Source organism: Heloderma suspectum, chromosome 2 (genome assembly GCF_057233095.1).
Source record: "Heloderma suspectum isolate Gila_16-S chromosome 2, 16-S_ref, whole genome shotgun sequence".
NCBI classification, from domain to species: Eukaryota; Metazoa; Chordata; class Lepidosauria; order Squamata; family Helodermatidae; genus Heloderma; species Heloderma suspectum.
Genome location: NC_139459.1, coordinates 213,014,303 through 213,030,699, shown reverse-complemented (window position 1 = coordinate 213,030,699; position 16,397 = coordinate 213,014,303).

Genomic DNA, 16,397 nt, shown 5'->3' with positions numbered 1-16,397 from the left:
ATGAAATTAAAAGATGCTTACTCCTTGGGAGGAAAGCTATGGCAAACCTAGACAGCATAGTAAGAAGCAGAGACATCACCTTGCTGACAAAGATTCATATAATCAAAGCTATGGTTTTCCCAGTATGGTTGTGTATGGCTGTGAGAGCTGGACTGTAAGGAAGGCTGAACGCTGAAGAGTTGATGCTTTCGAACTGTGGTGCTGGAGAAGACTCTTACGAGTCCCTTGGACTGCAAGGAGGTCAAATCAGTCCATCCTAAAGGAAATCAACCCTGAGTGCTCATTGGAAGGACAGATACTGAAACTGAAGCTCAAATATTTTGGCCACCTAATGCGAAGAGAAAACTCCCTGGAAAAGACCCAGATGCTGGGAAAGATTGAAGGCAAAAGGAGAAGGGGACGGCAGAGGATGAGATGGCTAGATAGCATCACCGATGCAATGAATATGAACTTGAGCACGCTCCGGGAGAGAGCGCAGGACAGGAAGGCCTGGTGTGCTATGGTCCATGGGGTCATGAAGAGTCGGACACGACTTAACGACTGAACAACAACAACCATTTTTCAGCTGGCAAGTTTAAAAAAGAACAGTTAACTGGGGTGCAGTGGATGTTTAGAGGTGTGTGGAGCTGGGTCATCCAGCAAGGTATGTCCTTGCAGTCATTCAGTTCTGCCTGTACTTTTCACGATTTCTGCTGAACATTGATGTCTCTGAGCTTCATGGACATCTAGGACTACAGCAGCAAGAGGGCAAAAGCATACATTGGGAGAACTGTCTACTGCCTGTGGCAAGGAAAAAGTGGGGAGATGTGCAGTCCAAGGCAGGAATAGGAGGCAAGACTGCAAATGAGGATTAAGTTGCATTGGCAGAATAGTGCACCTCTCAGCTGGAATAGGGCTGCAGATTGTGGAATATTGCCAAGCTGTGTGGGGAGCACACATCTCTGCTAGAAAGGAGTGCCACAGGTCAGAATTGAGATGCATTAGCAGAGATGTGCAAAGGAAAGTTGATGACAGTCTGTCTGGCACTTACACATGCTCTTAAGCCCTCACTGGCTTGATTTTGAAGGCCAGCACCTTATTTGTCTCCTTTTTTAAAAAAGCACTGCATCCTAGTTTTAGTTCTCCATTTTTTCTTGCTATTTGTCCTTGGCTTTCTTGCTGCTATTCTAGATTGCTGAAGAAATCAAAAACTAGTACATTCCATCCTGAGCAGAGAATGAGCATGTCTAACTTTAGTTCTGTTTTGCTTTTGTTTTCACATATCTCATATATGTACAGGTAATTTGCTCCTGAGAATTGGCTCTAAGTAAGATTTATGTTTCTACAGATGTACTAGATAAACAAAAGGACAAGCATAAGGTTTGCAGAGGAAAAGATATAGCCAGTATGAGTTTACACCATCTGCTGCATAAGGATTTAAGAGGCAGTAGAAGTCTTGTTATGAAAATGAGATAATGAGGTTCAAACTCTTGCTTGTTTGTCCCCCAACAACGCAAAGCATCCCTGGGTTGTTTATAACAGCAGGAGCAGCTAGGCGCACAGGAACCAGCACACATGTTCACTTACGCTCATCTTCTTAACCCACGGTTTATTAATCGTAGGTTGTTATGATGTATAAACTGTAACATAGTTTAAAAAAAAACCTACTGCAGCCTTGTGAAATATATGAATAATATATTTATTCATATATTTTATATGAATAAATATGAAATATGAAATATGAAAATGAAATATGAAATATGAATAAATTGCATGGCACAGCCCAATTGACATAAGCTAGCAACTCAGAAGGACAATTTGTTAATGGGAACACCATGCACCAGTTCAGCATGTCAACACCACACATGACATTATCAAGGGCTGACTTGAACTGACCTGTTTCAGTATGGACTTAGAAAATGTGCATTCTAAAGGCCTGGGATTCTCCCAAAAAGAAGATGGGGAAACTTGAACACAATAATATATGCTTACCTATAGACTGGCTCCTCCTGTATGATCCTGCCATCCACTGAGGTCAGCAGGAGAGGATCTACTATGGGTCCCACCTCTGTCTGATGCATGGTTGGTGAGAACAAGGGAAAGGGGCTTCTTTGTTGCAATATTCAGTGTGAGAGTTTCCTTGCTCCAGGAGATCCATCTAGATCCCTCTTTAGCAATCTTCTGCTGCCAAACGAAGACATTTTTGTTTTGGCAGGCCTTTGGTCTGATCGGTTTGATTTTTAGTTTCTCTTTGGATCTGTAGTAGCCTGTTTTGATCTGATGTCATTTGTTTCTTGGTGGCTTTTTTAACCCGATGATGTTACCTGCCCATGTCTCTAACTGGAAAGGCAGGGTAAAACCCATGAAAATAAATTAAATAAAAAACTGTTGTACTTTACTCTCGACCTGTCTTCTGTAACACAAATCAAGACATAAGTAGCCTTTGGGGTTCCCATTAGCTATATGCAAATTAAATGCAGTGGCTGGCACAAACACGCTGATGGGAGCTAATGCAGCATAGGCACAATCCAGCCAAAGTTAAGTACTTTTAAATTCCACTAACTTCAAGGGAGATGTAGGTTCATGCTCTGCTCTCTGTATCTGAGAGAGAAGAGAGCAATGGAGCACTGGCTTTCCTTGCTCCTGCTTCTTCTGAGCCATTTCAAAACACTTCAGAGCCAGACATAGTCCTTGCAGCTGTTAAAGTGGTAAACCTATGTTCTGGGCCATATCACTTCAGACAGGAGACTCACATGTTTGAATGTCCTTACAGGGGAGCTTTAAAGGACTCCAGCATGAAACTGTTAAATTAGAATTCATCAAGAGATTTGATTCTGTCCTTTTAAGCACAGGGACATTTTTTTTTTTACAAGTGTTAGGATATGATTCTATACCCAGTTACCTTGGAGTATGCCCCATTTAACTCAATGGGACTCAATTCTGAGTATAAGATTGCACTGTTAATTAATTTAGTAATACTATAGTGATTGTGTAACTCAGGCTTCCCCAATCTGGTGCCTTTCAGATGTGTTAGACTACATTTCCAAGCTTTCCTGACCATTGGCCATGGTGGTTGGAGCTGATAGGAGTTGAAGTCCAAATCATCTGGAGGGCACAAGGTCGGGGAAGGCTGATGTAACCTAGCACCAATTAGTTCTACTGTTTTCAATGGTCACAGACCGTCTTTGTGTTTTTCTTACCTTTTGACTCCACTGTTTACATTTTCTCCTCTCCACATCTGTGTGTGTGTGCGTGCACGCGCGCGTGCATGCATGCGTAGACACATACTTACCAACTATGAATAGCACTTCATGCACCTGATGAAATGCTTAAATAATAAATTTAAAGCTCTGTTGTTTTTGCTGTGATAAAATAACACAGCTGCTCCCCATTGACCCCCCTGGAAGGTATTTCCATTACGAAATAATGCCTACATGCTGAAAACTAGATATCAGGATGAAGTGTTCTCATTCAGGTTTATCACAACCAGTCTGCAGCAATGAAGTGGGCAATGTGGAAAGATGATCAGCTAGGTTATTGTTGCTGCTCTGATCCAGCCTGAACTCTGAAAGCACAACTGCAGGGCAATGTCCCAGGCACTCTGTTCAGCACAGAATTAAGAACATTATCTAGCCTTGCTAGATAAGACGAAAGGTCTATCTCTTCCAATAGTGGCCAGCCAGGTGGCTTAGGGAAGCTCACACACAGGACACAGAAGTCAACGGCTACCCTGTTTTTTTTTCTCAGCGTGTGTTACTCAAAGGTGCATTGTCTCTGAACATGAAAGTTTCATTAGCTGTCCTGGCTAATAGGCATTGATAGATCAATCCTCCATAGGCTGTAACGCTTTTAAAGCCTCTAGTTACATCACTACTGAAACTCAACGGCGGTGGGAAGCTAAATCATGCAGACTGCACAGCCTGTTCCTCCAGTTGGCTGTTCTGTGCAGGGATTTTCTACAGCAACACCCCATGAAATATTCCTCAAATTTTAAAAACTTATTTTTCATTGTAAAATTTCAACAAAAGAAAGGAAAAAGAAAGAAAAACTGTGGCTCTATACATTTCAATATATCAGTTTCAATGCATGTGTATGAAGTGCGTGTGTGTGTGTGTATGTATGTATGTGTGTGTGTGTGTGTATATATATATATATATATATATATATATAAATGAATGAAAATACATGTTTCTAAGAACTACACATAAACTTCAACAAAAGCAGACCAAATATCCAAATAAGTATTCATTCACAGGTGGCATCTATACACCACCCATTCCAATGTTGAAAGCATTGTAAAGTCTTCAATCCATGACATTATAGGAGCTAAGTGTTAATCCTTCCAGTGTTCTAATATCAGTCTTTTAGCTGTCAAAAGGGCATGGAAAGTCCATTTGCACTGACCATGCAGTAACTTCCAGGAAGCAAGTAGGTAATTTAAAAGAGAATGTACATCAGTAAATATTAAGGACTGTTCCAGTACAAAATTTATCCATATAATGACCTCCACTCCAAAAGGGGCAACTACTGGGCATTGTGAAAACATATGCTTACAAGAAGAACTAGCTGTGTTACCCCTCTAACAATTAGCTGATTTCAACAAACCCTTATTAAAGAGACGTTGCAGCATCCAATAGACATTAAACAAAAGTTTTTGCTGAACAAGATCCAAACTGAGATCCATAGATGCATCAGACAGAGACACCAGAGGAGCGATCCATTAATTAGGCAAAATGGGACAATCCAGTTCCCTATTCCATTCCTGCTTAAGACCCTGTATATCACATTTATTCACCAATGATAAGTATTTATAGATATGGATCATAGGTTGATTTGCCTGATCAGCCTCAATGAGTGGTGCCAACAGCAAGGGAGATGCTGAAGCTGTAAAAGCAGAAGGGCCAAATCTAGATACTGTCAAATGTTGCAGTTGCAAGTATTGTCATTCAGCCATCGCTGGCAAATCATATGTGGTACCCAGGTTGTAGAATGACCTTCCTAAGGAGGTTCGCCTGGCACCCACGTTGTGCTCTTTCTGGTGCCAGGTGAAGACCTTTTTATTTTCACCGGCATTTTAGTATTTCAGTCTTTTAGCTTTTCTGTTTTAAATTTGCTATTTCATTTTAAATCTCTGCATTGCTGCTAGGTTTTACTCTAGTTGTACTTTTATACCGTAGTTTTAAGCTATTATATTTTATATTGTATTCTATGCTTTATTTTGTGGTTTTAATTTTTGTGAACTGCCCAGAGAGCTTCAGCTATTGGGCGGTATAGAAATGTAATAAATAAATGTGTAGCATGCAAAATAGACAATGACAAAACTCATATCAGCACCCACCAGTTTATCCAAGGTTAATAAATAACTTATCCATCCATGTCTGTCACAAAAACATGTTCTTACTAATTTTTAAATCTGGATTTCCCCAAAGTGTCAATTTAGCATAAGAAAATGGATCATAATGTAACCGATGTGACATTGTATGCCAAACATCTCTAACAGCCACAGCTGTGGGAGGAACCTTATCAGTTCTAGTATGCCTAGAACCTAATGCCATCCATTTAGAGAGAGGGTCCAGACAAGAAGATTCCAAAATTGATCAAGGGGGAAAATCTGATCAAAATGGAAAAGACCAAAACTGAATACAAATCAACAAATAAGCACAATGATATAAAGCAAGATCTGGAAAACCAAACCCACCTTATTAATTGGAAGGTGCATCCTTTTCAAAGTTAATCACGGCAGAGGGGAACACACACCCCCCACTTATGAAGCAAAACATTGATTTTTAAAAAATATTTCTCAAGTTGAACAGATAGTAGACTGAGGCAGGAAGAAGTGCATGAGCCAGGGAATAAATGAACGCTATTATCAAGTTTCCGTTTTTAAAATGTCTCTCTTTACTTTTCCAGGTACAAGAAGTTGTCACAATTAGAACAAAATCTCAGTATATTATGCTGGTGATTATATATGACTGGCAGTTCAATTCATCATATGTACATCTTATAATATTTTATATGCAACCTGAGTTTTTGTCCCTTAGGGAGCAATCCTATGGCTGCCAGATAGCGGCTAGACGGCCATAGGATATGCTGTTTTCCTGGAACCAACCTCAGAGCCCTTGCTGTTTCAGGAAAACCGACCTCCCCCCATGCAAGGCAGCATGGAGAAGCCCCATCCTCTGTGGTTGCAAGAGGAGCACTGAGTGGCTGAATAGGGGCAGGGTGGGGGGAGTTCCGGGGGTGGGGAGAGCGGATCTGAGTGTACGACACACCCTATGTGTCGTACAGCAGCCTCCTCTCCTACTCAGCCCCTCTGTGGCTAGACAGCCAAAATCGGCTGTCTAGCAGAAAAAGCAGGGCAGGAGAGGCGCAGAGGGAACAATCCCCCCATGCTTCTCCTGCCTTGCTTTGGATAGGCGGTCGCCTCTGAGTTCGGAGGCGGACGCCTATCTAGTTAGGATTGCACCCATACTCTGTTAGTATACCACTAGAATATGCATATGAAATGGTATCTAACTTCGAAGCAGCTGCCCACCAACTGTATTCCTTCTCTAGAATAGACTTGGCTAGACTTAAGTTGGCTCAAAAGCTACACTTACAGTGGACCAGTAGTTTTTATGCTAGTACATCAAATAATTTTCCCCATAATTTTCACCAGTATTATGATGGGAAGTTATGTCTTAACATGGGTGTACATAGGTTCACAGGGCAGTTCACATATTAATAAAATCATAAGCAAAAGGCTCCTTTCCATTACAACATAACCACTATTTCAAACAAGACCAGAGAGAGAAGCAGCCAGCAGTTATAGCTATTTGACCTTCTTATTATACAACAGAGGAACAGGGGAGAGGTAGCGACAGGAGAGAAGCTTATGCCTGAAGAACCAAATTGCACAAGAAACTCAAAGGGAGTCATGCTGACATTTTTATTTGTGATCTTACTGATCTTCAGCCCTACATTAATTTACATGACCCAGGGGAAAATTTAGTTTGAAAACCAATTGAAAGTAAAGGTGTGTGTGCGTGTGGGGGGGGAATAAAAGAGCCGTTTGCTAATACAGAGCTTTTTCCATACAACACTTGTCATTTAGGTGCATTTAATAATGTATGTAATAATGCAGTCAACACACTTGATGAACTTTGATGCATACCATCCCTCTTACCCGCCTGTTGTGCTGAGTCTCTGCTATTGCAGAATCTGAGATAATTGCCTCAGAATATATAAACAATCATAAGGAGTGTGGGGTAACAATCTTGCACTAACCTCCTCTATACGTACTGCACACTCCTAGCCATGAATGAAGCCCTAGAATGACTCAATTAATTTACCACCAAACCACATATTGATCTTTACAGGTAGGTCTAAATAGTATGGGACCAAGGTATCTGCTCCCATGTAAACTTGCCTATGTGTCAAGATCAGAGTGTTGCCACCTTCGGGAGTGAGAAGGACAGGGGTGACCACCTGCTGGAAACGGGAAAGGGTTTCTGCTTTCAATAGCTTCATCCCCAAACGTGATCAGCAATAGCATCAACCATCCAAGCAGTGTTCTGGGGGGCACCTGGGATCTTTGGAAATGTGTAAGGTTTCATCAAAAAGATCAGTGATAGCAAGACAAGTTCCCTGCAAGACAGCTTGCCTAGGGCTGCCTATCCTTCTCTGCAATGCACACCTGCAGGAGGATGTGGGAGTGTTCTAGGGCACATTTAGTTTATGCAGGTCCAACAGTCCAGGCCAGACCTCTTCATGTACTGACAATACACCCTGGAACTAGGTTTGCTAACTGACCAGAAAAAAATGGGCATTTGTTTGTTTTGCTTTCAAGCTAGTTGCCAGAAATGCAAGGGACAAGGCCAGTCCCCCTCCTCTCTTCCAGACAATGTCTTTTTAGCTGTGGAACTCCCTGCTGAGGGAGACTAAGTTGACTGTCCTCCTGCTGTCAGGCAAATAAATTTTTATTCAAGCAAGCCTTTGGCATGTAAGCAAGTCTGTTAGACTGGGTGTTGGTTTTATTCTGTTATTGTTGTGTGTTTTGACTATTTTTACATTTTATTTTTGTTATTGTTTTAACCAAGTGTTTATTTTAAACTTTTTAGTTCCTATTATTGTTAGTTGCCTTGAGTGCCATTTTTTTGGTGAAAAGGTGTGGTACAAATGAAATACATAAATAAATAGTTGTATACCTGAGGTCAGCCTTTCCCAACCTGGTGCCCTCTAGATGTGTTGAACAACAGCTGGGGCTCGTGGGTATTATAGTTCAATACATGTGGCAGGCACTAGGTTGGAGATAGCTGCCTTAGCTGAACAGAATGCTCTTGTACTGGCCTCTGCTTCTGGACCAACCCAAAAATGTTGCCATCCTTCTGAGATCATGGTCCTTAATCTTCTATAATGCACAGCTACCCTTGGCAGATAAGCCAATGACTGTCTCCACATAACATACTAACCCATACTCAGTGGTTGAGTGTGGGCTGTTGAACTGTGGGTTGTTTGTTGAACCATGGATTAGCGTGTTGTCTGAACCCAGGACATTTTTTGCAGGGTGGCTTGTTAACCATGCAGTGTGGCTTATTTTTCTCAAACAAGCCACCTTGAGAACCCATGGTTTGTTGTTGGTTTGTTCAGGTTAACAAGCCACACTGTTTGTTTGGTTAACAAGCCACACTGCATGGTTAACAAGCCACCCTGTGGAAAATGTCCTGAGTTCTGACAACACACTAACCCACGATTCAACAAACAACCCACAGTTCAACAAGAACCCACACTCAACAACTGAGTGTGGGTTAGCATGTTGTATGAATAGCACCAATGTGGAACGAATTTCCTGATGCTATAAACTTTGAAAACCAGTGATATTTTTGGCTACGCATGCAGGATGCACAATTACCAGGGGCCCCATATCATGCTGGATGTGGACATTTTCCTCTGCTATACCACCCCGGAACATGTGTCATCTGATCTAGAAGGGTTATCTGCATATGAAAACCTGTTTCTCCTACATGAATTGCCTTGGCTAGATTGAGATGATAAGCTTAGGCTCTTCTGCAAGGTCGGAGTACTTAACATCACAAAAGTGTCATGTTGAATAGGACAATAGCAAAATATGTGGGTTGGAGATTTCAGTCTATTTTTTTCTCCTTAGACTTCTGCGAACTCTCAGTCAAGGACCTACAGTTTACACAAAGATGGTACCACAGAGTAAAGGACTGGGTTATATAATTAATTAATTAATTAATTAAAAATGCAGCCATCTGAGTATCAGCTCCAGCCAAAACAAATAAGGTTAAGGAGTCACACTTTGTCAAACAGAAAGAGAAAACAATAAGAAAAGGTGACACTTTGAAGAAAGATATGGCAAACACAGAGAAGTAAAACCAATTAAAAGCTGTTTGAAGAGTGCTTAGTCAATTGTGTCTGTTCTTTTGAATTTTCCATTTTTCTCACCCCCTTTCCTCTTCCTGCTGTTTTGGCTATTTCTTCTTTGACCAAACAAAACAATAATCTAAAGTACAAATCCTTCATACTTATGAAATATAATAAAATACGGTCCATGGAAGTATAATTTTAATATATACTAAAACCACGCACAATTGATTTGATTATTCTGAGGAAAGCTCCACGTACTTTGGTCAAATGTATTCCTATTTAATATGCTGACTCTTTGCATCTTTATGGACACATGTAAATCTTTATAAAAGAACATGTGTGCTGTTTAATTCTAAATTGGAGAATATATATCCACAAAGCTCAAGCACTGAGCTGATGAGTTATATACACAGTGAAAAGTAAAAAGCAAAGGATAAAAGGCAATTGTATTACAGTTGTTACACACATTAGAAGCATAGGCTATAATCCTAAGAACACTTGATCTGCTGTCATCAAGGATATTTGTTGTTGTTCAGTCATTAAGTCATGTCCGACTCTTCATAACCCCATGGACCATAGCACGCCAGTCCTTCCTTCCTGTCCTCCGCTCTCTCCTGGTGTGTGCTCAAGTTCATATTCATTGCATCGGTGATGCTATCTAGCCATCTCATCCTCTGCCGTCCCCTTCTCCTTTTGCCTTCAATCTTTCCCAGCATCAGGGTCTTTTCCAGGGAGTTTTCTCTTTGCATTAGGTGGCCAAAATATTTGAGCTTCAGTTTCAGTATCTGTCCTTCAAATGAGCACTCTGGGTTGATTTCCTTTAGGATTGACTGATTGGACCTCCTTGCAGTCCAGGGGACTCTTAAGAGTCTTCTCCAGCACCACAGTTCGAAAGCATCAATTCTTCAGCGCTCAGCCTTCCTTATAGTCCAGCTCTCACAGCCATACATTACTACTGGGAAAACCATAGCTTTGATTATATGAACCTTTGTCGGCAAGGTGATGTCTCTGCTTCTTACTATGCTGTCTAGGTTGGCCATAGCTTTCCTCCCAAGGAGCAAGCGTCTTTTAATTTCGTGGCTACAATCACCGTCTGCGGTGATCTTGGAGCCCAAGAAAATAAAATCTGTCACTGCTTCCATTTTTTCCCCTTCTATATGCCAGGAAGTGATGGGGCCAGATGCCATGATCTTCGTTTTTTTAATGTTGAGTTTCAAACCAGCTTTTGCACTCTCCTCTTTCACCCTCAACAAGAGGCTCTTGAGATCCTCTTCGCTTTCTGCCATTAGGGTGGTATCATCTGCGTATCTGAGGTTGTTGATAATTCTCCTGGCAATCTTAATTCCGACCTGTGACTCATCCAACATGGCGTTTCTCATGATGTACTCGGCATATAAGTTAAATAAGCAGGGCGACAATATGCAGCCTTGTCGTACTCCTTTCCCAATTTTGACCCAATTGGTTGTTCCATGTCTAGTTCTTACTGTTGCTTCTTGTCCCTCGTACAGATTTCTCAGGAGACAGGTAAGGTGGTCTGGTACTCCCATCTCTTTAAGAATTTGCCACAGTTTGTTGTGATCCACACAATCAAAGGCTTTAGCTTAGTCAATGAAGCAGAAATAGATGTTTTTCTGGAATTCTCTTGCTTTCTCCATGATCCAGCAAATGTTGGCGATTTGATCTCTAGTTCCTCTGCCTCTTCGAAACCCAGCTTGTACTTCCAGTAGTTCTCGGTTCACATGCTGCTGAAGCCTAGCTGGTAGGATTTTGAGCATCACCTTGCTGGCATGTGAAATGAGCACAATTGTACGGTAGTGTGAACACTCTTTGGCGTTACCCTTCTTTGGAATTGGGATGTGAACTGACCTTTTCCAGTCTTGTGGCCACTGTTGAGTGTTCCAAATGTGTTGGCATATTGAGTGCAGCACTTTAACAGCATCATCTTTTAGGATTTTAAATAGTTCTGCTGGAATACTGTCATCTCCGGTAGCTTTGTTGTTAGTAATGCTTCCTAAGGCCCATTTGACTTCACTCTCAAGGATGTCCGGCTCAAGTTCAGTGACCGCACTATCATGGCTATCAGGGACGTTAAGATCTTTCCTGTATAGTTCTTCTGTGTATTCTTTCCACCTGTTCTCAATCTCATCTGCTTCTGTTAGGTCCCTGCCTTTTTTGTCCTTTATCATGCCCATCTTTGCATAAAACGTTCCCTTGAGATCTCCAATTTTCTTGAAAAGATCTCTAGTCTTTCCCATTCTATTGTTTTCCTCGATTTCTTTGCATTGTTCATTTAAGAAGGCCTTCTTGTCTCTTCTTGCTATTCTCTGGAACTCTGAGTTCAGTTGGATATATCTTCCCCTTTCTCCTTTGCTTTTTGTTTCCCTTCTTTCCTCAGCTACTTGTAAAGTCTCATCAGACAGCCACTTTGCTTGCTTGCATTTCTTTTTCTTTGGGATGGATTGAACTGCCGCCTCCTGAACAATGTTACGGACCTCCGTCCACAGTTCCTCAGGCACTCTGTCTGTCAGGTCTAATCCCTGAAATCTATTCCTCACCTCCACTGTATATTCATAAGGGATATGATTTAGGTCATACCTGAACGGTTTAGTGGTTTTCCCGACGTTCTTCAATTTAAGCCGAAATTTTGCAAGAAGCAGCTCATGATCTGAGCCACAGTCAGCTCCAGGTCTTGTTTTTACTGACAGTATGGAGCTTCTCCATCTTTGGCTGCAAAGGACATAATCAATCTGATTTCGATATTGACCATCTGGTGATGTCCATGTGTAGAGTCGTGTCTTGCACTGTTGGAAAAGAGTGTTTGCTATGATCAACATGTTCTCTTGGCAAAACTCGATTAGCCTTTGTCCTGCTTCATTTTGTACACCAAGGCCATGCTTGCCTGTTATTGTGTTTATTTCTTGACTTCCTACTTTAGCATTCCAATCCCCAATAATGAAAAGGACATCTTTTTTTGGTGTTAGTTCTAGAAGGTGTTGTAGGTCTTCATAGAACCGATCAACCTCAGCTTCTTCGGCCACAGTGGTTGGGGCATAGACTTGAATTACTGTGATGTTGAATGGTTTTCCTTGGATTCGTACTGAGATCATTCTATCGTTTTTGAGATTGTACCCCAGAACTGCTTTTCCCACCCTTTTGTTGACTATGAGTGCTACTCCATTTCTTCTAAGGGATTCTTGCCCACAGTGTGCATAGGACTGAGATGCAAGTCATAGGTTTAAGTGACAGGCTTCACTAAATATGACTGATATCGGTATGGTGTGTAACAGACATTTTAAAGTTCGTGTGTGTTGGGTATATTCCTTTACATAAAAGAGGATTTATTGGGCCAGACCAATTAATAACCTAGCCTCATCTGCTTTTTCCAAGAGAACTGCAGAACTTAATTTAGTAGTACTTTTTAATTAACTTATATTAATTCTGTATGTAAAAGTATCAGATCAGATTTGTTTTGTGATGGTTTGATGCCTACATATAAATAAACAAATCTGATCTGATCTGGCTCTGTCATTCGCTGCACGTTTCTGGCACTTTAAAATTAATGCCGTCTTAAGTATAAAGGTAACTGTGACCTAACTCAGTGCCCATTGTTTCACACCTTCTGTAGGCACACAGTGGATGACTTTTTCTGTGGAGGATAACAGCTGGGGATTCAAGTGTACTGTTAGGAAAGCAACAGCATGAAAACTGTGTCACAAACACAAACTTGTCTTCAGGGCCCTACGGCTCAATCTACTTCAAGGTTATTTGTGGCAATGTGCCAAATCAGGATAGAACATTCATGATTGCTTTGCACAAAACATTAAGAGCTTGGAGCTTTTCAGTTCATGACTTGGGGGGAACATGACAGGGAGCAGCTAAAGAGAATTGTTTATCTGTCATAGCAACAAGTTCAGAACAGACAAAAGGAAATACTTCACACAAGTCATGGGATTAATTACAGCAAAATGTGACAATGGCTGCTAGATTAGAAGTCTTTTAAAAAGACATAGACAAATTAATGGAGGATACATTTATCACCATAAGTGGTGATAGTTAGCCTCCCATGAATAGTAGCTGTGAACCTCTAACAACCAGATGCTAGATCAGGGAATTTGCCTTCATGCCCTTCCTGTGGGCTTCCAAAAGCATCAGGCTGGCCTTTGTTGGGAACAGTGCTGGACTAGATGGACCTTGGTCTGATCCACCAAAGTAATTCTCATGTGCTGCTTATGTGCAGGGATGCCCTGGGAGAATTGAGCCAGATCTAGGTGCCCAAGGAACCTGAAAAACAAGTTTGGAAGTCAGAAGAAAGGAACCAATCATATGCCAGAGTCAAAGAACAAGCACCATCCAAAACCAAAGGGCAAGCCAGGAGTCAGGACTGAAGAGCAAAACCAAGGAACCCATCAGAGCCAAGAAAACACTGTTGCTCAGGAAAGGGCCCAACCCAAACAGAAAACTTCTTGTAGCTGTTCCTCTCGAGGAGGATCCAATGGGCAGAAGGGGTTGGGGGACCGATCCAGGGCCTAAGAGTACCTAACTGCCTAGGGCAGCCTTTCCCAACCTGGGACCCTCCAGATGTTTTGGACTACAATTCCCAGGATTCCTGACTATTGGCCATGCTGGCTGGGGCTGATGGGAGTTGAAGTCCAAAACATCTGGAGGGCACTAGGTTGGAGAAGGATGGCCTAGGCCAGTGGTGGGAAATTTTGGAGGGCTGCGGTGTGTGTGTGAGCATTGGTCTGCCCAAAGCTTAATTGGGATCACCCTGTGCTGTACTGTTGCCAGAAGTGTCTGGGAGTGCATGCCTTGTTTCCCAGCAGAATCACTGTGGTGCAGCAGTGATTTTCAGATTCTTTCATGAATAGCCTTGGTGGGCTGCATGTCTGTGGAGTGCATGTTGCCCACCCATGGCCTAGGCAGACACTGCAGCCCACAGTTCTGTGGCTCACCACATTGGCGGGGGGGGGGACTACACACAGACCCCAAAGTTCCCAGTTTGTCTTCTAGCAGTTCCAGTCAGATTCAGTAGGGGAGAGGGGCAAAGAGATTTCAGTGATGGGAGTAAGTTTCACAGCAAATTTTTAAGTTCTTCTTCTGGAAATACTAAAAATTAAGGGACAAAAATAAATAGATAACTCTGACAATGATGTACTAATTTAGTATTTAGTACACTGAATAAGAGTATTTAACGTTTTTCATTGTTCACTGCTCTTGGAGAAAAAATGGCTTGGTTTATATACCCATCCCCTAGCACATGGGATAGAATACTGGTTCTAAGGGCGCAATCCTGTCGGGATAGGCAGCCACCTCTGAACTTGGAGATGACTGCCTATCCAATGCAAGGCAGGCACAATTTTTGAAATCAGGAGCAGATTTTGGCTGTCTAGCCATGGGAAGGTGGAGTGGGGGGGGGGCGGATGCCGGCCAATGCATAGTAAGCATCGGAATGCCCCCAGGAACACACCATTTTTGCTGCTCCTCGCTCCTCTTCTGAGTGTGTTCTACACTGCCAACGAGGCAGTATGAGAGGGGGTGGAGGTCAGTTCTCAGGGAACCAACCTATCCTGTGGCCGTCTAGCTGCTGACTAGCAGCAATAGGATTGTGCCCTAACTAATAGGTAAAAAATATGAAGTCTGGGGGAAATTAGCATTGTCAAATAAGGAAGTGAAGGTAGTGCTAAGAAAATGGCAGAGAATGGGATTGAGGGGCTATTGACCAGAAGAGCTCAGGTGCTGGTCAATGTTGGATTGTTGGGGGGCAGAAATGGATAGGACTGGGAGGAAAAGAAACAAAGTAAATAACCGGTATAGTTATCTGATTCAGAGGAAGGGAAACCCAAAGGTCTTCACTTCAGGATTGGTTGCAAACAGTTATAAAAATGCTGTGAGCACAGACTACCCTTGGGTTTCTCAGTTCAGTCCTAAATTACAAAAGTGAGGCAATAGCCTTATGCTGCTCAGGCACTATTGAGTACCAGGTTATCAAGTGACAGTCACATACAGATCCAATGAAAGTTAAGACTCTTGACTTCCTAGCACTTGTGGCTATGATGGGGAGACAATTTTGATTAAAAATGAGATGTATAGTTTCCAGTAGAAATCAATTATCTGAGCACTCCCTCGAGCCTGTTTAATATTCATTTTCCAACATCTTAGACTCACTTCTTGAGCATCTCTCTTGGATCCAGAGCTGACAACTCACATAGACAGGAGGTCACAGTGCAAGCCAAACCGTGCTCCTGAATTTATTTATTTATTGTATTTATATCCCGCCTTTTTTCTTCTTGCAAGGAACCCAGTGCGGCTTACATTAACCTCCTCCTCCTCTCCTCCATTTTATCCTCACAACAACAACCCTTTGGGGTAAGTTGGGCTGAAAGTCTGTGACTGGCCCAAAATCACCCAGTGAGCTTCCATGGCCGAGTGGGGACTAGTACCCGGATCTCCCTGCTCCGAGTCCAACGCTCTAGCCACTACACACCATGCTGGCTCTCTTTTGGCATTCCCACTAGGGGAATGTATGTAATCCAGCTTTGGGACTCAATGGGCACCTTATCTGGGTTGGTAAACATTCTCTCTGAGTGTACAAGTTCTGTCCAGGCAAATGCAACAAATAAGGTGGTTCAATAGGAAACCATAAGGATCACCCAGTATGCATTTTGTTATGGGCAAGAGGGGATTTAAAGCCAGGTCTCCTTCTCCTTATTCAATCACTAACCACTACACCACACTAGCTCTCATTTGGCACTCCCCCTGGGGCACAGGTGGGCAATCTGGGGGTTGCAAGTGGCATTCAGAGGCTTTGAGGGTGGCTTGCTGTCCAGGCCACGCTTGGAATTCCCCACCCTCTGCAAACCTGTTGCTGCTGGTGGGCTTGGCAGGAGTGGGACTGTGATGGGGAGGTATGCAGGAATGACCTTTCCCATACTCCATCCTTCCCATTAAATTGCACGGTCCTCAGCCTGTGAAACAGTTGTTTGGATGGCAGGGGAAGTGCCATTTTGATGGGAAGGATGGCAGGCAGGGAGAATCACCCCTGGGTGTCA